The 22,481-nt window shown below is 33.9% G+C and overlaps 1 protein-coding gene and 2 pseudogenes across 7 annotated transcripts in view; all 3 read left to right on the forward strand.

The window, feature by feature from the left end:
• The window catches only part of NAALADL2 (N-acetylated alpha-linked acidic dipeptidase like 2), a 1,155,955-nt gene that overhangs the window by 882,916 nt on the left and 250,558 nt on the right, over positions 1-22,481 (forward strand). The window lies entirely within an intron of this gene.
• Positions 19,836-19,932, forward strand: LOC119258336 (U6 spliceosomal RNA; annotated as a pseudogene).
• On the forward strand, positions 20,644-20,764 carry LOC119258397 (U4 spliceosomal RNA; annotated as a pseudogene).

Below are 22,481 nucleotides of genomic sequence, written 5' to 3' on the forward strand. Positions count from 1 at the left end.
TTATATTATTTGGAAACTTCTACTCTTAAAAACAAGACTAGAATAGTCAGGACTCTAATAAAATAGGGATAATCTAATGCTATCAAATTGTGGTTCACCCTTAGGGAAAATGCTAGATGAAACTTAATCAGTGGAACATATTGACCATAAACTGCTCAAGATCAACCAAATTCAATTTCCACATTGTGGCTACCTCTCCAAAAAACAAGGGAAATTCACCATTTAATGTAACCTTCCACAGTTTTTTTTTTTTTTTTTCCAAAAAATCATTTAAACATTATGCCCATGAAAGCAGCATAGCTAACCAACAGACAGCATGGAGCACCTAACTTTCGTCTCCATAGTATTTCTCTTATGAAACATTATGTCTGTGTCTTTACCCAAGGACTAGAATATGTAAAAGCCATCAGTTTTAACAAATGTAATTGTTTTTAATCAACTAGTACAAATATTGTCATTATAGTGCTTTGCATTTTTTAATGGGAAGCACCGTAACAAATTATTGTCAATATGCTCAAATTGGGCCTCCCCAGTGGCACAGTGAGTTGAGCGTAGCGCTGTGAAGCTGTCCACAGCCTCTGCAAAGCAGGTTCGATTCCAGGCCGGCCAGTGAGATCCCCACATGGCATGGCAGACCTCTCCTGTCTCGCCCACTGCTCCCCTCAGCAGTGTATTTCAGTCAGTCTGCCTGTTCTGTTCCCAACTCTGTCTCTGGTGAATCCTCTCAGTCTTGTGTGCCTCTGCCCTGTACCCCAGCTCTTGTATAAAAATAAATGAATCTTTAAAAAAAATGCTCAAATCATTTTTGATCCTGACAGATAGATAGGTAGTTTACATAGATAAAATATATGCATACAGAGAGTGAAAGTTGTACAATCATGCATTTTCCTCGTTGTCCAAGGAGCTAAGAAGCTTAGATATCAATTTTGGAAATCAGTAAGATTAACATGGTATAATTTCTTCCTCCCTCCCTATCCTTTATCCTTCCTCTCTTTCTATCCTTATAGAAAATACCGTTCAAAATCCTTATGTTAAAAGCATTTCTTACAAAAAAAAAAAACCTTAAAAATACATAGAATAAAATTATAAAAATGGGGCTTCCCCAGTGGTGCAGGGGTTAAAGTCTTAAAGTTATCAAGATATTGCCAGACACTGGGACATTAGTTCAATCCCTGGCCAGGGAACTACCCACATGGTGCAACAGACCTCTCCTGTCTCTCCAGCTGCTCCCCTCAGCAGTGTATATCAGTAGATCTGCTTGTATTGCTCTCCACTCTGTATCTGGTGAATCCTCTCACCCCCTGCACCTCTGGCCTAGACACCAGTTATTGTATGCATAAATAAATAAATAAAAAATCTTTAAAAATTATATGAAAAGGAAAATCTCACCATTCTGGAAATTATCCTGCTACTGTTTAGTCTAAATCTGTATTTATATGTATAATTTACTTTTCATAAGTTTTACATACTATACATATTATTTAATAACTTGATTTTTCACAAAATATACTGTTTGTCCAATGGTATTAATTTACATTCTATAATTACCAATTATACATATTTTAGAACATTTAAACCATTTTGATACTTTTACTTGTGTTGATATCTATCCTCATGTACTTCACATATAGCGTATTTTTATATAATCTTTAATTTATATCTGCCTGGAGCACATTTAAGAGTAACTGCCAAACAAAAAGCATACATATCATAAACTTATTGAATTCCTAAATGTTTAAGCAACTTTAATTTTTACCATCCTATAGTTATTAGTTTCATTTGGTCTACAATCTGGTTTGAAAATTATGTTCTGTCAGAATTTTGAAGCCATTTCTTCATTGTCTTTGGATTCTGGTGGTGTTGCGAGAATACAATGTCATTCAGATTGTTTTTCATTAAAGTAAATGTTTTCTTTTGAGGTCTTCTAGCATGTTTATCTCTGTCACTCTTAAATTCACTGTTTTTCATGAACATATTTCAGCACTTATGTCCTTCATTTTCGCAGAATCCCCTTGTAATTTTTCTTTGATCTATCTGCTGTGTCCTTTTTTTCTGAAATTTTGTAGTTGGCTCTTAGAAACATAGGCTGTTTCTCTCTCATATATTTATATGTCTCTCTCTCTCTCTCCCTCTCTCTCCCTCTCTCCCCCCCTACTCTCTTCTCCCCATCCCCCCATGTGTGTGTGTGTGGGTGTGGGTGTGGTGTGGGTGGGTGTGTTATATTCCCATCTTGATTTTTTTTTTCCTTCTTTTTTGAATCTGATTTCTGGGAGATAGCCTCTTTTTACTTTTAAGAACTTCTCTTGATTTTTTTCATGTTGATTTCTTTTTCATAGCATACCTTGTACTCTTTTCTTGCTCTTATTTAACCAGACACAATATCTACTCGGTTGTTAGGATTTCTCTAAAGATATTAATTAGCTTTTCTGATACAGTTTTTTCTGGTCCATGCATTTTTGTGTTTTTTACAAGTTCTCTTCTTACTTATTTGTTTATATCAGTCAGTTTTTGTTATGTTGAAGTTTTTCCTTAAATGTCTGAGAATTTTTATTACCCATTCAAATTTAAGACAGACATTCCCCCTACCTGCACATGTCTGGTGTCTGTGAATGACAAGCAATTACATCGTCTTCCCTTCCTCCAGAAAACAAGCATCTAACAGTCTGCCAAGAACACAGGAGCCTAAATATTAACATTTTCTGTATGGGAAAGAGAATGAAAGTAGCAGGGGCAGTGACATTCATGTATAAACTTTCAGCATTTTCCCATTTTCCAACTCATGCCATGCTCTCAACCTGTGCTAAGCTGGGGCCTTTAAATTCTGAGCTTATCTGGGTTTCTGCTTGGTGAACTGAATCTTTTTGCTTGTATCCTCTCCATACATATTTTACTGTCATTTGCTTCCCCCAGTTATAACAATCATTTCTGTACTTTCTATGCTTCTATTAAAGTCTCTTTCTTTTTTCTCTGCATCTTTGAGAGTCCCATTAAAGACTATTAAGTTGTTATTCTTTTCTTTTTATTTTAATTGTATTGCAAGAGAACGAAAAGAAACATAAATGTGTTAAAATGAGAAATTTGGGACTGTATGATTTCTAAGAACATTTCCTAATTTAAATGAAATTGCTCATAAATGTAACCTCAGTAGCACTAAGGCTGTTTCTTTATTTTATCTTAGTCCAAATCATGTTCACACACTCTTCATTTTGTACTTACTAACAACTGACAAATCTAAATGTGCTCTCTGAGTAGTATATAATATGGAATTTTTTAAAGTTCATGAGAAGAACATTTACATTATAGAGATCAAGAAGTTAAGACTTTCATTTGCTTATAACATAAATATTTTATCATTCATATCAAGTCTGTCTATGGCTGAAATTAAATGTCATTTTAAAAAAAGAAAGAAAGAAAACTAACCTAGTTTTTCTTCACATCTAAATTCATGAGAGTTTTGGTTCCCTGCAACATTATGATATATGTGAAAACAGCTTTTTGTGAGCTCTATGAAATATAACAAAACTGATGGATTGACTTCCAAATATAAATGTAAGCTTATTTTTTCTAGTTTAACTTTATAATATTGAGGTTTATCCAGGTAGGCAGTACTGAATAAAAATATTTTCTTAAAAAAAATAAAAGGTGTGATCTGAGAAACAAGAGATGCTTTGAATTCAATAAATTCTCTTTCACTTGTCTAAACATTCTGTGGGTCTTATGGTGAGTTGACCATAATGAATTTCTATTACTTGCTACTAATTAGATAAGTAGAGTTTATACTGGAGCAATCACATTCAAACATTTCCATGAGATAGATAAATATACATATTTTTATATTATTTTTTTAGAAACTAACTTAGCATATCAGTAGTGGCAAAATTTCTAGCTCTGAAACCAAGATTCTGAACATAGTGTTTCATTATCCCAGTGAAAATAAGATTTAGAATTTCCAAATAACATAGTAGTTAAGAAATACTGTACTATGCCTTATTTATTATTCTTAGTAAATTCTCTTTTAGTTAACATTACTTCAAACTTGAAATTTGTATTTTCACTAAATAAATCCTCACCTTTCATGAAAATGATCAATTTTATTAGATGAGAAATATAACTATTTCCCTCCAAACTGTCTTAGCCAGTCACATGTATGTGTGATTTTACTACATAGAGCAGGCTGGTATTCAAATATTATTTAAAATGTATTTTTCTAATATATCATCTTTAATGATGCAACATATCTTGATTTATTTTATGGAAGGAAGTATATGTCTCAGTTTAATTTGAATATAAGAATTTTCTTAATCTTCAAGTTATTGGGGGTTATTTTCTAAGAAATACTAAAAAGTTGAAGAATACCTTCTTCTCTCATTCTGAATTAACCACTGTGAATGATTTTTCTAATAATCTTTTATTAATTGGATGGAAATGAATTAAAATCATTCCACAAATCTCCTTGACTTTCTGTGATGGTAATTATAAAATTTTATTCAATGGCGTGTGACTACATATTAAGGCTTTGGAAAATAATTTTGACTGTATTTATCAAGTGATGATATTTTATTGATACTCTCACTACAAATTATGAAAGATTGTTTTTTTTAAGGTTTTTTTATTTATGTATACAAGAACTGGGGTACAGGCCAGAGGTGTGAGGGGTGATAGGATTCACCAGAGATAGAGTGGGGAACAGAACAGTCAGACTGACTGAAATACACTGCTGAGGGGAGCAGCGGGTGCATCAGTAGAGGTCTGCTGTGCCATATGTGTTGTTCCCTGGCTGGGGATTGAACTCATGCTGCAGTGGCTGCAGATTGCTACATAGGTTGTATGGTAACCCCTTGTGCCACCAAAGATTGAGCTTGATATACAATTTATAGGAAGCATTTCCTCTCTCAGGAATAAAGATACAAATATATAAATATAAGTTTTCATATTGTTTTCTTTGATAATGAAGCCACCATATAAATTAAATTTAAGAATCATCTATAAGAGAACATTTTATTGAGTATAATGTGTCTCCCTGAATTCATAATATTTTTGTTTTTAGAAAGTAGCCTAAATCCAGTCCATATCAGCTCATCCTGATAGTTTGAAATAGAATGTGGTATAGTCATAAGGTTTTTTTAAAAAATAGTACAATCTGAAAGCAACTTGATTCTCATATTGCTATTACATTATGTATATGGTAAAATAAAATGAGTCTTGGACATACAATATGTGAATCAGGTTTGACTTCCACCTCCATTATTATTGACACTAACATCTTTGATAAATATGTTCACATGAAATTCTGTTTACTCATCTATAAAACTTTTAATAATATCTAACATATTTTTATTGTGAAGATTTGACTGGGAGACATATGAAGAAATCTGCTACAAATGATTGCAACAAAATAGGCCCTTAAATTTTTATTTACTGGGATCCCCCCTGGTGGCCTAGGGGTTAAGTTTCAGTGCTATCTCTGCTAAATTCAATCCCTGGCCCATCCTGTCCCTGGTGAATCCTCTGAGCCCCAGCATATCTTGCCTACACCCCAGTTCTTCTACACACATACACACACACAAATCTTAATTACCTTTCAATTTCTCATGTTAGATTTAATGTCAATAAAGAAAATTATTTTTTGATATTCTATTTACAGGGAATTTTGCTAATTCCCTTACAAATGCATGTATTCCATTTCTTACATGATTCTCTCAATCACTGACATGAATTTAACTTTCAAAAATAAATTCAGTGAAATAACCAACATAATACTATCTTTTATCCATTTATCTGCCTCTGTGTAGACATATTTACTCCCTCTGTTATGAATGTCACATCAAAGGGTTGTATGAAAACTTACTACTTCTTAAGATATACAGCAAGAAAACAGTATTTAAATAATCATTAAGATGATGAAAATGTTCAAGAATTAGATAGATGACAGTTACCCAATTTTGTGAATGCATTAAATCCTACATAGTTGTACAATTTAAAATAATTCAAATGGTGAATTTCATGTTATATGTATTTAGTCACTATGAAAAATCAGCCAATCAAAATAAATTTGTCTCAATAATTTTGGCCTGATACATTTTGTTGTGTTTTTTTTTGTTTGTTTGTTTGTTTGTTTGTTTGTTCCTGGACATATAAGCTATTCAAAAATAGGATTACCATATAATTTGCTGTTCAAAACAGCATGTGTATTCCAAAGCAAATGTTAAAAGGTGCAAGTCATAAATGTCCAATATATAAAATGACATTCTCTGGAAGAATTGAGATGTATGTATTATCTTACCTGAAAACTCTTACATTTTTCTAACATATTGAAGCATACATTTTATTTATTTATTTATTTATTTTTTATTTTTTAAATTTTTTTATATATAAATTTTATTTTTATATTCCCCACACAATTGCAACCCCCTTTTGTCCCCCAATTCCTCCCCTCCCCCCCCTACCCCCATAGAGTGTCTCTGGTTCATAGTTTTTTGTTGATTTTGATTTTCACTTTCTTATAGTTATTCATTTTCCTGGTCCCTTATTTAAGTTTTCTAGATTCCTGCTATGAGTGAGACCATCCGGTATTTTTCTTTTTCTTTCTGGCTTATTTCGCTGAGCATGATCCCTTCCAGCGCCATCCATGTTGTTGCAAATTGCATGTGTTTATCTTTTTTTAAATGAAGCATACATTTTAAACCTGTCTTTTCTTTGGGAAGCAATATATACACATGATTTACAAATCAAAAAGTACAATAATTTTTTGTGAAAAAACTTCGTCCCATTCCTTCCCCGTTCTGCTATAGATTAATCACTTTATCACTGTTTTCTGTGTTCTATATGAGATTTTTAATACAATTATAAACAAGTGTATATGTCTCTATCCATCTATCTATCCATGCTCTATCTAATCTATCTAGTCTTATACAAATTCTTGTGAAACTTGCTTTTTTTTTAGCAAATATTTCTTGGGCAACTTTCTCCATTGATACAAAATGAATTATTCATGTATACTCTTAGCTGTATAATATTCAAGTGTATGACTATAACATATTCATTTGATTATTCACTATGGATGGACCATAAGGTCATTTCAATATACCGCTATTGCAAATATTGCTGCAAAGATAACTCTGAATTACATAACCATTTTCAAGGACAAGTATATCACTAGGACAAATGCCCAGCAGTAGAATTTCTGGGTCAACTTAATTTTGACAAAAATGATTAAATCCTTCCTTAGATGTAGTGATACTTTGTATTCCTAAGGGTAATATTTGAATGCAAGCTCAAAAGGATTTGATAGGACATTGATCAAATTTTGGAGTCTAAAGCACTAGCAAAGAAGGCTATAAATGGGAAATGAAAGACTATTGAAAATACATTTTGATAATTTGCAGCTTTATTTATGACTGATCTAGGTTATCATTCTATTAAGAACAATAATTTACTTGATAATCTATGTAACAATCTTTATTTCACTTGTAGTACAGCTTGGGATATAAAATTCATCTTGAGTTAGCCTCATCTGGGTATTTATGATTTGATTTCCTATCTCTATATGCCTATTGTGAATAGATATATTATTTTGAATATATTGTTGAATATTCTCATTTAAAACATTGCATGAAATGCTCTTCAACCAGTTTCATTTTTAGGAGCATTAAATGAAGAAATTTTTCACTACAAATATGTATGTCATTATTATGGGATGAATTTTGTCTCTGTTAAATTCCTATGTTGAAGTCCTTTGCTATAATACTTCAGGATATAAGTCTTTTTGTCGATAGAGTCTTTACAGAAGTAATTGTTATAAACCCACACATCTATGGACAGTGAATCTACCACAAAGGAGGCAAAAGTATACAGTTGAGAAAGGAGTGTCTTTTTAACAAATGGCATTAGGAAAACTGGACAGGCACATGCAAAAGAATGAAACTAGATCACCATCTCATACTTTACACAAAAATTAACTGAAAATTGATTAAGGTCATGGATATAAGATCTGAAACTATAAAATACAGCAAAGAAAAAATGGCCCAACCACTCTACAACACCAGCCTCAGAAATGTCTTTGGAGATATGTCTCCAAATTCAAGAAAAAACAAAAGCAGAAGTAAATTAATGGGATTCCATAAAACTAAAAAAAGCTTCTGCACAGCAAAAGTAACTATCAGCAAAAAAAAAAAAAAAAAAAAAAAAAGACACCCTACTGAATGGGAGAAAATGTTTGCATATAACACATCTGACAAAGGACTGATATCCAAAATATGTAAAGAATGAAAGCAACTTGACAAAAAGAAAGCAATTAACATAATCAAACAACAGGGAGAAAATGTAAAAAGGACTTCCCCCAAAAAGACATGCAGATGGCCAATATGCACATGAAAATGGTTCATCATCACTTATCATAAGAGAAATGCAAATCAAAACCACAATGAAATGCTATCTCACACCCATGAGAATGGCACAAATAAAATAGATCCAAAATAACAAGCATTGGCAAGAATACAGGGGGAATGAGACCCTACTTGTATACTGTTTGTGAGATTGTGGACTGGTCCACTCCTGTTGGAAAACAGTATGGATGTTTCTCAAAATATTAAAATTAGATCTACCATATGATCCAGCAATTTCACTCATAGGTATCTACCCAAATAATGCAAAAACACTAATTTGAAGGTATACATGTACTCCTATCTTCATTATGGCCCTATTACAAAAGCTTAATTATTGAAACAACCTAAACGCTCAAGGACAGAGGAGTGGGTAAAAAAAAAAAGTGGTATGAACACACACACACACACACACACACACACACACACTGGGGTACTACTCACCTATAAAAAAAAGAACCCTCAATTACCATTTGTGACAACATAGATGGAACTGGAGAGGAAAATGCTAAGCAAAAAGAGAAAGACAAATAATGGATGGTCTCACTTATATATGGAATATAGAGAAATATAACTAAGGCTCAGTAAAAACCCAACCAATAAAAATCTCCTAATATCTGCCTGTAAAACTGAGGCAATGAGAAGGGAAGTGTGTTAGAGTGAGCGTGGGGGAGAGAGGAGACCCAATGGAGCATGGTGGAGATTTATATAGGCCACTAGTGTTGGGTGTAGTATGAAATATTTATGGAGGTTTGAAAAAAATATAACCCCCAAAACTGTAATCATGTAAACCAAGTTTACCTGAGTAAATGCATTTTTTTAAAGGAGGTGTTTAGGTGACAATGAGATGGGAGCCCTGGAATCAAGTATCTCTTGGGGGCTTTCTCTACATACTTTTGTTATTTATTTTAGTTGAATACTTTCTTTTCATTGATTGTGTAACTAAAATTCACCATTCTAAGAGTTTTAAGTCACTTGCTCATTTTCAAGAACGCTTTCCATATGAAGGGACTAATCTAGAAATGTATGTTTTTCTTCATATTTACTACAGGGTTAATACAGATTAGCATTGATGCATTGTTGGACAAACCATAGTTCAGTTTGTGATATAGTCATTAATATTCAGAGGGACATATTGCAAAGATAGGCATACTTAACTACTAAATATTTATACATTTGTAATTTCTACTTTTTCAGCATTTTCAAATTATGCCACTAATCCAGATAATAAACTGTATATATAACCAATGAGATTTCACCAAACATTAAAATTTAATAGCAAATGTAAACAAATAAATGACTTCACAATTCTAACATAAGTGTCTGTTAATGCTTTAATCATCCTAAAATCTAAATCAATAAAAATACAATCATTAGGGCCTCCCCTGGTGGCGCAGCGGTTGAGCGCTGGGCTGCAAAGCTGCCCGCAGCCTCTGCAGCGCCGGTTCGATCCCCGCCCCCGGAGAGGGTCCCACATGGCGTGACAGACCTCTCCTGCCGTGCCCGCTGCTCCCCTCAGCAGTGTATTTCGTCAGTCTGCCTGTTCTGTTCCCCGCTTTGGCTCTGGTGAATTCTCTCACCCTCCCGCGCTTCTGACTGTACCCAGTGCTTGTATAAATAAATAAAGAAATCTTTAAAAAAAAAAAATACAATCATTATAATCTGGTCATTACATATTTCTAATAACAGGGAGGCAGAAGATTCTAAATATCTAGATTTAATTTTTTAAGTCTTATTCTATTATTTTTTACTTCAGTTTATTGAAGTCTAACTTGCAAACACAACTGTAAGATATTTAAATTGTACAATGTGATGATTTGATGTTTGTACATACTGTGAAAAGGTTACCACTTTGAAGTTAACTAATGCATCTATAAACTCACAGTTATCCTTTTTAAACCAAATTTCAATTATACAATATATTATCTACGATAGAAACCATTCTAACTATTAGATTCTCAGACCTTATTAATTTTATGACTGAAAGTTTGAACTACTTAGTTATTCTCTCCTAATTTCTCACTTGTTCCGCCATTTTATTTTCTGTTTAAGTTTGACATTTTTATTTATTTGTTTTATTTTTTGGGTTCCTAGATTTACCTGGTAATTTTTTACTCTACAAGGAGGGTTACAGTCACATGGTGGTTGGATTGATGTGACAACTTTGTAATTCATAGCCAAACATGTGAGCGTTATGTAAGAATTCTAAGATGATTTGTATTGAGTCTATTTTTACTTCATTTTTCCCATTTATTAGTTACTTTCCAAATTATTGTTTCTCATATATTGGCTATATTTTGATTATGAAGTAGTCATTTCACCAAAATAATATTGATTTGATTTTCTTATATTTATAGCAAGCCTATTATGTCTTTTCTTCACTATAAACAGATAAAGCCAATTTTGCAGCTACTGCTCTGAGTAGGGGATAATGGCTGCGTTAATTAATCTGAAGACTTCAGACTATTTGGTTCATTAATATTGCAACATTTTTTTCATAAATTAAATACAGCTTCAATATTGACATATCCCTATTTATTTCTAATAGCAATAAATCACTGATTTGCATGTTTCATAGTCATATATAATAATTCAAAAATAAATATAACATTTCTATAACATGCAGGACACTGTGCTATGTGTAATGGAATACCTCAAAGATAATCCTTCTACCTCCCATAGTCATTATTCTTTAGATGGAAGGCAATGCACACACATAAATAATTTTAATGCAAGGCAGGGTATAATATGGGCCATTAGAGAAATCTAGATAAATCACAGTGGTTTTTTTATGGAGGAGATGCATTATATCTGACCAGAGGGATCTAAGACAATTACTCAAGAAGGAAGCATTTGAATAATAATGTGAAGTATGGACAGTAACCTATATACGTATATATGTACTGGAGAGAAAAACAATTCTAGGCCAAAGATATAGTATGTATGGAAGTATAGAAAGAACATGTAGATGGACCTTCTGATGGCAGACAACAAACTTTTTGGAGAGCATATGGGCTGCCTTCATTCATTCATTCAATCAGCACTATTTTTTAATGACTTTTTTATTGAGATCATTGTAATAGCTTTATAGTACAGAGAGATCCATTCTACGCTTTGAACAGTTTCTCCCAATAGTGAAATTTTACAAACTATGATATAGTAAACCTGAATATTGACATTGATACAATACAACCTGTCAATCTTTTTTAAACTTCCCCAGTTTTTCTTGTCTCATTTTTTGTATTTTGTGTATTCAGTTATAAACAGTCCAAATACTGAGCATTTAGTTTCAATAATATAAAATCCCTTACTATAGCCAATTTATATCCACACTGACTTCTTCCCACCTTCAACTCCTGACAATCACTTCAAAATTCTATACATGGATATTCAGAGTAGAACTATACATAAAGATAAAAGGTGTGCAGAAGCCCAAGGCCCATCAACTAATATATGGACAAGCAAATGTAGAATATTATTCAATCATAAAAATGAATGAAGTACTGATTCATGTTATAACATGAATGAAACTTAAACACATGCTAAACAAAAAGAAACCAATTTCAAGAGCAACGTATTGTATGGTTGCATTTATATGAAATCTACACAACAGGCAAATCCATAGATACAAAGTTGGTTGGCAGGGGCTGGCAAGAGGGAGAAATGATGTTCAATAAACTTTTACCAGACCTTTACATAAATCAGAATGTGTTAGGCACAGGGCTACTCAAAATAGATAAAATCTTTGCACTTGATCAGTTTCTTTAGTAATCATTATGTGCCAAGTAAGCTCAGAGTACCTTGCTAATCTCAATTACTTTAATCTTCATAACACAGTATGAGGTGGGTAATATTGTTATCTCCATTTTATAGGTGGAGAAGCTAATGCATAGAGAAGATAAGAACCTTGATCATTTTACTTAGCTAATAAGTGGCAGATCTAGGAATCTTCCCTGAGTCTGTGTTCTACATTATATTCTGCTATATGATAAGGCAGCTAGAAGATTAGTCTCTACTGCTAAGTGCAGACAGACTGACTGGCCTTGAATGATAAGCTAAGAAGTTTGACAAAATCAAAACTAATTCTAAAAGATCATTCTGGCAGCTGTGAATATGATTGATTGGAACAGTGAGTGTGTAGCTATCACTTTACACTAGATGATAAATGATGAAGTTTTGACTTAGGTTGGTGACTGTGATGTTACACAGAAGGGAATTTATAGATCTAGAATTAGCAGGAATTGGATAAGAGTACAGGAGTAAAATAAAATGGCAGTAACATTAGTCAGGACTGTGCAAATTAGAAGTGACAGGAAGCCAACTCAAACTTGTTTAAAAATGAGAATTTATTGGTTCATATATTTGAATCAAGATATTCTGTCTTCTGCTGTTTTTCACATGGATTCATATTCAGGCAAGGTCCATATATATGACTATGAAGACAGCTCTTCTCCTTAGGCTAGAAATTTTCACCAAAGGGAGAATCATTCCATATGTTACAGTCACAAAACAGGGAATGATTCTTAATGTTGCAGTTTAAGCTAGTTTTCCATCCTGGGATTTGGATTTTGGATTAACCCCTTTTGAATCCTTTTCACTATGAATCAGAAAAGAAGGGTTTCGCACAAAGAAGGTGGCTCACAATCCTTCATAAATGAAAGTATGAGAATGACTTTATCAGAAATAAGGCATATGGAAAATGGTCAATCATAAGTTTGAGAATTAAAAGAACAGTCGTTCAGAGACATATTGAATATAAATGCTAGCAGTACACTTGGATAGAAATGACTGGTGAAGAGTTTGAAACTATTAAACTTTGAATTAAGAAAAAGGTGAATGCTACATGTAAAATATTATAAGTGAAGTGAGTAGGGAAATGGTTATTATAACTGTGAACTTCTCAGGAGATTAAAAAAATGATTGTGGGTTTCCCTCGTAGTGCAATGGGTTAAGTTTCAGCACAATGAAGCTATCAACAGCCACTGCAGCACAAGTTTGATCCCCAGCCAGGGAGCAACCCACATGGTGCAGCAGACCTCTCCTGTCTCACCTGCTGCTTCCCTCAGCGATGTATTTCAGTCAATGTGCCTATTCTGTTCCCCACTCTAGCTCTGTGGGGTGAGTCCTCTCACCCTCCTGCACCTCTGGCCTGCACCCAAGTTCTTATCTGCATAAATAAATAAATCTTTAAAAAAAAAGTGATTGTCACAGATATATCATAAAACCAAAGTCAAATACTATCTTTGAGACCAAGAGCTAAGCATTAAGAAGAAAGATTGACTACCAGGAAGAAAGTAACACAACAAGATCACTGGAAGGCTGATAAAGATCATTTGGTCTAGATAAACATCAGTGGTGATATTGAAGAGTACAACTTTAGGTGACACAAAAGCACGCTGTGATTAATTAAAGAATAAATAACAGCCTGAAATTCCTAGCTAGTTGTAATGTGACCATGAGTAAAAACCTAGAATATCTATGGTTTATTTGCTTATGTTTAAAATCAAGATTATAATAGTAATTATATCTTGTTGATGGATATAGTATATATAGTTATATGTTACATATATAATAGAGTTGTTACATATATAATATAAGAGATTATGTTAAAAAATATAAGAGGTGTTAACATAGTGTCTAGCAATTTACAAGCTTTCAATAGCTTTATGTATGTAAATGACATAATGGGTAAGGTAGATGTGACAGCAGCAAACATTTGCAGACACATGAAACAAGTTAAAGGTGGTCATAAATTCTTTGAAATCACTCCTATTAAAAGCTATATCATAATGGTTCCCACTTCTCAGAATGTTTGCCCTGGAGATGTTTTACACCCAGCATGTAAAAAATCAAATTATCCTAAAATTGCCATCTTGAGGAAACCCTTACTAGCCATAAGAACTTTCAAAGAAGGAGATGCCAGATGAGAAATGTGTGTGTAGATGATTTCTCATAACTCCATCCCCAGTCACCACCCCACTAAAACTACATGAGAGACCCTGTGCGAAATTTTTCTATTAGCACTCAATCCATAGAACTATGAGTCGTCATAATAAATTATTATTTGAAGTCAATCTTGTTTATTTCACGCAGCAGATAAGGAGAACAAACTTCATATTTTGTAATTACAAAGTCTAGGGAAAAAGTTGTTGAAATTTTTTGGTTGTAGATCTGAGATTCACAGAGACTGATGATTTATATTCCAAAGAGAGAGAAACTAATGCAAGAAGAAAGACATCACATAGTAAATGTAATAAAGACCTGGGAGAGACAACAGAAGATCTCCTCCAGATCCCAAAGGAAAAAGCTTACCTTGGCAAGCTGTATGAGAACCTCTTCCTCTGAGAAGTAAATGAGACTAGTTAGAGCAAAGTTTGAGTAAGAAACATGACGGTACCCATAAGACATTGTCTTCACTCATTTTAGACTCATATCCCAAAAACTGTGTCACTGAATTTTTTAAAGTTCTAGAGCTTCCTGAGGCTGCTGCTATCTCTTTCTGCACTCCAGTAATTGTAATTGTAACAAGGTCAAAACTGAGGGGCTTAATTCATAGTAGGATTTTGGTTACTTAGTGCCAGACTTATTTTTGACCCATGGAGTCTGGCTACTGCTATCATTACTTTTTACTTTAGGGCACAAAAAATTATAAGCTGTAGCACTTAAAGATTCCTTTGACATAGATATTTCATTGCTTTTTGCTCAGGTGAAATGGAAAAAAGTAGATATGGAATGGTGCTTTGGCAGAACTGCCAATTTATCTTTTGCAGTGCATGCCATGTAAACACTTCTAACTTAATGCACTGCACATGCATCACCCTTGAGTGTTCAGTTTTATTGCTGCAGAAGTAATTTCCGAAGGTCATCTTATAATAGATGAGAACTTGAAGGTTCATGCAATTTATGTTCATTTTAGATAAAATTGTACAACATTTAGGAACTATCAACTTTCATTCTCTAAATGTTTGATTTCATAATTTTAAAGATAAAATATGCTATCAGGCTTTTAAGAGCATATACCCTTGCTGTGAAAAATCATAATCAAATATGGGTTGAAAAATGTAAACTCCTCTACTTAGTTTTCTTTAACAGATTTTAATTCATCTTGGTCACACTGCAGTAGACTTAAGGAGAGGCTAAAAACAGGACACTTCGGGAGATGTAAAAATTACAGGAAAGAATTAAACAAATTTTAAAATGTAATGCTGTCTTTAAATAACATATACAGTAGATATGTTACATAAAACTTCTTGCAGTGCTTCACAGATATTTGTTAAGGTATAGCTTCTATGCATAAGCATTTTGGTTTCATACAAATTGTTGGTTCTTTGCTATTCTTGTGTTTTGAGTCATACTTCCAAAGTCACTGACCCCTTTTAACCCCACTGGCTGCAATGATAGCCAGTCTTCCATTGGGATTTCACAGTCCCATCTTTTCCCAGCACTTGACATTCCCTCTTCACTATATATTTCTTCCCAGCCTATAAAAAGGCATTTTTCACACCCTCAGAAAATGTACACAAGACAAAAGTCAGATAAATTGTTTGGTGCTGCCTTTCTCTGTGCATACTGCCTTCACTTCATCCATGTGCAGCCTCAATACCTAAAGGAAGTTTCTGTTGCCCATTTCAAGATTTCTGATCTACTCTTCTTCCCAAAAGGATCTAATTTGTACTTTTCCCAATGCATGTAAATTGTCTTTGCACTGGAAATGATTAAAAGGGATAAAATGACTCCCAAATCTATGTGTCTTTTTCCAACTCAACCTTCCAGACTTCTCTGAATCCAACTTACCACCTGGGTTATAAGACATTCTTTTTTTTCTTTGATCTTTCACTTATTATTTATACCATAAGAAGTTGGTGTTCTGTGTGTCACACCTTTGTGTGTATTTCCTTTTATGAATTCCCAGTTTCCACAGAGAATCTCGGAAGTTGGATAGCCTGCCTCATATAAAATGAGTAAGTGAGTGATGGATATAACTCCCGATCCACATGAGGTGGTGCCTTTGCAGTCAAAACTCTCATAAGTAGATCCAGTTCTAAATGCATTGACATAATCACAATCTGCTAAATATAACCTGGAAGAATACAAGAAATATTTTCTGTGTCCTCACAGTTATGATAGATTAACTAGCTTAATTTTTATATTGTATTTTTTAAACTTTTGAGGTAATATGTAAACTTTAAAGTTACAGGAAACACACACACCAACACATACGTGTTATACTGTTATACAATAATTTAATGAAATCTAATGATGCATTGGAAAAGGTAGAAAAATGAAGATACTTTCTTATATTCTATGTTGGCATTAAAATGATCAGTATCCTATTAAATTAATGAAAGCTATGCTGAATCATTAACAGGTTTATAAGATTATTGTGTTTTTTTTTTTCTGTTGGTGAACTTTTTTTTGTTTTTTATTAAACATCCTTGTTTATCTTTGTAGTAGAGATTTCTCCCCTCAGATGTGGTCACAATAGTTTTCCCCCCAACAAAGAGCCCACAGTCCTCTACCATACTCCACCCCGCTCTCCTACCTATGCTGTTTTCTGTTCTCTACTCTCCCCATCTCCATCACTGACCCCCCACCCCAGTGTCTTAGATCTGTTTTCTGCTTTCAGAAGCCAGTCTTAAAGTTGTCTTTTACTAATCCTTTGTTTGGTTTCTTTAGATTCCTCATATAAGTGAAACTATCTAGTATTTGTCTTTCTCCTTCTGGTTCACTTTACTTGGAATCATCTCTTTGAGTTCCATCCATGTTGCCACAAGTTATATGAGTTGATCTTTTTTGATGACTGATTATTATTGCATTGTGTATATATACCACATTTTCTTTCTTTTTTTTAAAGATTTTTTTTATGGATATAAGAACTGGGGTACAGGCCAGAGGTGCGAGAGGTGAGAGGATCCACCAGAGACAGAGTGGGGAACAGAACAGGTAGATTGACTGAAATACACTGCTGAGGGGAGCAGCAGATGAGACAGGAAAGGTCTGCTGCGCCATGTGGGTAGCTCCCTGGCCAGGGATCGAACTCAAGTTGTAGAGGCTGAGGAGAGCTTCACAGTGCTGTGCCTAACCCCTTGCGCCACCAGGGAAGCCCTATACCACATTTTCTTGATCTATTCATCTGTTCTGGGGTGCTTAGATTGTTTCCATATCTTGGCTATTGTAGTAGTGCTGCCATAAACTTAGACATGTGCAGGTTTCCTTCTGAATTAGTGTTTTTGTGCTCTTTGGATAAAAACCTACAATTGGAATTGCTGGATCATATGGTAGATCCATTTTTAGTCTGTTGAGGAATCTCCACACTTCCTTTGGCAGAGGCTGGGTCAGTATAAATTTCCACCAACGGGATGATAGGGTCTTTTTCTCCTCACCCTAGACAACACTTGTAATTTGTGTTTTGTTCTGTTTTGTTTTGTTTTGTTTTTTCATGGGCCTTTCTCACAGGTGTGAGATGGATCTTATTGTGGTTTCTATTTGTATTTCCCTGATGATAAGAGATAATGATCATTTTTCATATGTCTGTTTGCCATCTGCCTGTCTCCTTTGGAGAAGTGCCTATTTAGCTCTTCTGCCCATTTTTTAATTGGGTTGTTATCTTTTTGTTGAGTTGTATAAGCTCTTTGTAGACCTTTGCTATCAATCCATTATAAGTTACATGGTGTACAAATATTTTCTTCCATTCAGCAGGGTGTTTCTTTGTTTCAGTTATGTTCTCTTTCCCTGTATAGAAGCTTTTCATTTGATATCATCCCACTGGTTTATTGTCTCCTTTGTTTTCCTTGCTGCCTCAAAGATGTTTCTGAATTTATGCCATGGACTGTTTTGACTATGATTTCTTCCATGTATTTTATGGCTTCAAGTTTTACATCCAAGTCTGTAAGATATTCTTTTTTTTAATTTATATGTATTTATATCATTTTTCATTTTTTTATCATGATTGCTTTCTTTTCTCAGGTGTAGTCCCCATAGAATTTCCATCACTAGTTCACCCGTGCACCATCACCATAGTCTCTTGTGCTCTTTCCTCTCTTGTTTTGATCCCTCTCCCTCCCCTGAAGAATGTCTCTGATTTATAGTTGTCTGTTTATTTTTGTTTTGGTTTGTTATGTTTTTATTGGTTTTTTCCCCTAATGACTTACTTGGTTCCCCTATATTCCTCCTATAAGTGAAACCATCCAATATATTTCTTTTTCCTTCCGACTGATTTCACTGAGCATAATCCCTTCTAGCCCCATCCATGTTGCTGTGAATGGCATGAGTTATCTTTTTTGATTACTGAATAGTATTCCATGGTGTATATATACCACATCTTCTTGATCTAGTCATTTATTTTCAGGCATTTGGGTTGTTTCCAAGTCTTATCTATTATGAATAGTGCTGCAATAAACATAGGGGCACAGGTACTCTTTTGAATTAATGTTTTGTGTCCTTTCGGTATATCCCTAGTAGTGGAAATTCTGGGTCATATGGAAGCTCCATTTGTAGTAGGCCGAGGAACCTCCATGCAGCTTTCCATAGTGGTTGGACCAGTTTGCATTCCCAACAGCACTGTAGGAGAAATATTCTTAATGACTTCTGTTCCTACTCCACTCATCATGTTTCTATTTATTCCTTAAATGTTTTCCCTCTACTCTTACGCACATATATATGCAGTTTTATCCTCAGGCTTTTCTTCCTTTCTTATTCACCTTCCACCTTGGTGATCTCATTAACTCCTATGGTGTAAGCTAACATACATAACCTAGATATTACCTGAACCTGTTCCTTAAACTCCATTTGTTACTTGAATATTTCTAGAGACCTCATGTCAAATTGAATTATTGTCCATTTCTGTTTTCTCACTTCTCAAACTCTATCTTCTTCCTCTATATATTTTCTGTTACTGGACCATCAATTTAATTAACTTAGTAGCTAGAAATCTAGGTATTAGTATTTGAAGCGTATTGTTTTTATCAACAATAAGTATTTGAAGCTTATTTGTTTGAAAATACAAAAACAGCATTTATCATGGTTCAAATTAGTAGTTTTCCTTTTCTTTTTTCCTTATCCAATCAGTTGCAGATTACATTAATTTATCTCTAAATTCCCCCATTCTCTATTTTCAACTTCCACTGTCTTAAATCAGATCTTCTAAATTATATGGATGTAAAAGTATCATAACTAATCCAATGTGTCTATTTGCTTGTGTTTTAAGAGATTTCCAAATATTGACATTAGATTGTCTTTAAGAAAAAAGTTGTGTAGACACAAGACCCATGATATTAAAATATATCAAAGAAAACAATGGTGATATATTTCATGACATTGGTGATAAATACGCTTTTGGAGATTTGACCCCTATGGCAAGGGAAATAAAAGTTAAAATAAACATTGGGATTATCCAAATTTAACAGTTTTTATATATCAAGGAAAAATATAATTATATTAAAAAGACATCCCGGGGATTACTTCAATAGCACATACAGAGAACAATACAGAGAAGATTAGTATGGCTTCTGTACAAGATGACATGCAAATTTGTGAAGATTTTCATATTAAAAAATGAGGGACTCCTTAGTGGCAGAAGGGGTTAAGTTTCTGCACTATGAAGCTATCCGCAGCCACTGCATTAGGAGTTCGATCCCTGGCCAAGTTGCTAACCCACATGGCACAGTAGACCTCTCCTGTCTTCCCTGCTGCTCCCCTCAGCAATGTATTTCAGTCAACCCACCTGTTCTTTTCCCCACTCTGTCTCTGGTGAATCCTCTTACCCCCCATTCCTCTGGCCTGTACCCCAGTTCTTGTATGCATAAATAAATATATCTTTTAAAAAATGATATCCTCTTGAATGGGAGAAAATTCACAAATTAGACAAAAAGCAGTTAATATCCAATATATATACAAAAGACTTCTTCAATTTAACAACAAATAACCAAATAACCCAACTGATCTCAATAGAGAATTCATCGAAGAGGATATTTAAAAAGCCAATAGATATATGGAAAAAGTTTCATAATTGCTTTTAATAATGGAGATTCAGATTAAAACCACAATAAGATGTTAGTTCACAACTCTGACAATGGCACATATTAAAAAGACCCCAAAAATGAGCTCTGGTGAGGATAGGAAGAAAGAGGAATCTTTTTGCATTGTTGTTGAGAATGTAAAATGATACAGCCATTTTGAAATACCATATAACCCAGCAATCCCATTTTTGGACATCAATTCAAAGAACATACAAACATCAACTTAAAAAGATTGTATGCTCTTCAGCTTTGCGCAGTGGCAGTACCGTAGCCAATGAGGTTTATTCAAGGCGCGATTATTGCTAATTGATTATTGCTAATTGAAAAGATTGTATGCTCTTCAATGTTTACTGCAACAGTATTGTAAAGCTAAGACATCAAAACAACCTCATAGTCCACTAACAGAGGATTTGACTACGAAGATGTGTTATAGCCACATAATGAAATATTTGTCAGGCATAAGGAAAATGGAAGTGTTCCATTTACTGAAAAAAGAAAGGACCTTGGGAGAATTATACAAAATAAAACATCAGAATGCCAAGGACATGTTAGATGTTTACATATTGGACCATTCAACAAAGCAAAATATTTATAAAAGCTATGGAACACCAATGAAGGGCGGTTTCTGAGGTTAAAAGGGAGAGAGGTAGGAAAACATGTCCAATGGGTATAAGGGATAGTGGTAGAAAAGGAAAACAAAATAGAGTGTGAACAGATCCCCTGTCACTTGCTTATACCTACATGAAAATACTTATTTTTAGTATTATAGCATTCTTTTCTAGATAACAATCACAACTTTGACATTAGCCATCCCCCCTGCTCCTCCACCAGACTTGGTCCCATCTAGACATCCTATGGCTAAATTTGCATGAGTGGCTTGCTAACTCAGGAGCAGGCTTTACCTTTTAATGCTTCACGTTGTAATTATAATGTCTCCCTCACCTTTTCCCATTTTAGGATATGCCACTCATTCTATAAATGTCGTATGTTCTATGAGATTTTCCTTGATGTCCTTACTACCTATTTCTTTAACATCAGAACGAGTTGTTCCTTTTCTGTATATTGAGTTCTATTATAGAAACAATAACATTGTATTAATTATAGGCCTTTATCTATTTGAATCCCCTCCTGTAGAAATAGCTTTTTTGAGGATATATTAAGTAGTGAATGAATAGATGAATTAATTTATTGGAATGTGAGGTTCTGTCTGTGCCTCAGTTTTGTTCATTTCCAAATGCAATGGACTTGTAAGTCAGCTTTATCTTGACTAGTCTCTCATTGATGACATTGAGGAGATCTGCAAGTCTCCCAAAAAGAGAGCCACTAACTCCTATTCAGGTGTATTCAGGTGTGTCAACTTTTAGAAATCATGAAAAAAATAACTTTCTACTCTTTTGCAATTTTCTAAGTGTTTCTCTAAATATAAATTCACCTGCTTTTGCAAAAACTCTGTAAAAGAGGAAGTTCACATGAAGACATTCAGATGTAAAGGATTTGCTTAAGGGTAAAAAAGAAAACAAAAAGGGACAAATTAAAATGCTATTTAAGATTTCAAAAGAAAGCCTGCTGTTTGCTCTCTGAATTCAGATCACTTGGCTTTAAATTCCAGTTCTCCCACTTAGTAGCCCTGTGCCAACTTTCATCACCTGAAACTAGGATGATATTGACATCTACCTCTGAGATTACTTGCAAAGGAAAATGAACTTAATATATACTCTGTTCTTAGCATGATACTAGCCATATTATCACTATTCTAAAAATGGTAGTTATTATTATACTATTGAACCTTTTACAAAAAAGAGAGACTAGACCGGTATCATAGCCAGAGCTGTCTCTCTCAACAATTAATTTAAGAGACTTAGTTCAAAATAGTATGTGAGTTAGACAGTATCACAGAAGATAACATAAGGAAAGTCCTGTGAATGCATGGTTAAAAGACTAATCATATTATTAGCTAATCATAATGTATATTCATGAGACTCTTACGCAAGACTGAGAGGGATACCCCCATGGTCATATGTTGAAGCCCTAACCCTTGGTAGTACCTCAGAATATGATAACATTTGGAGATAGGACCTTTGAG

This window comes from Talpa occidentalis, unplaced genomic scaffold, assembly GCF_014898055.3.
Source record: "Talpa occidentalis isolate TD23 unplaced genomic scaffold, MPIMG_talOcc4v2.1 talOcc4.4, whole genome shotgun sequence".
Classification (NCBI taxonomy): Eukaryota; Metazoa; Chordata; class Mammalia; order Eulipotyphla; family Talpidae; genus Talpa; species Talpa occidentalis.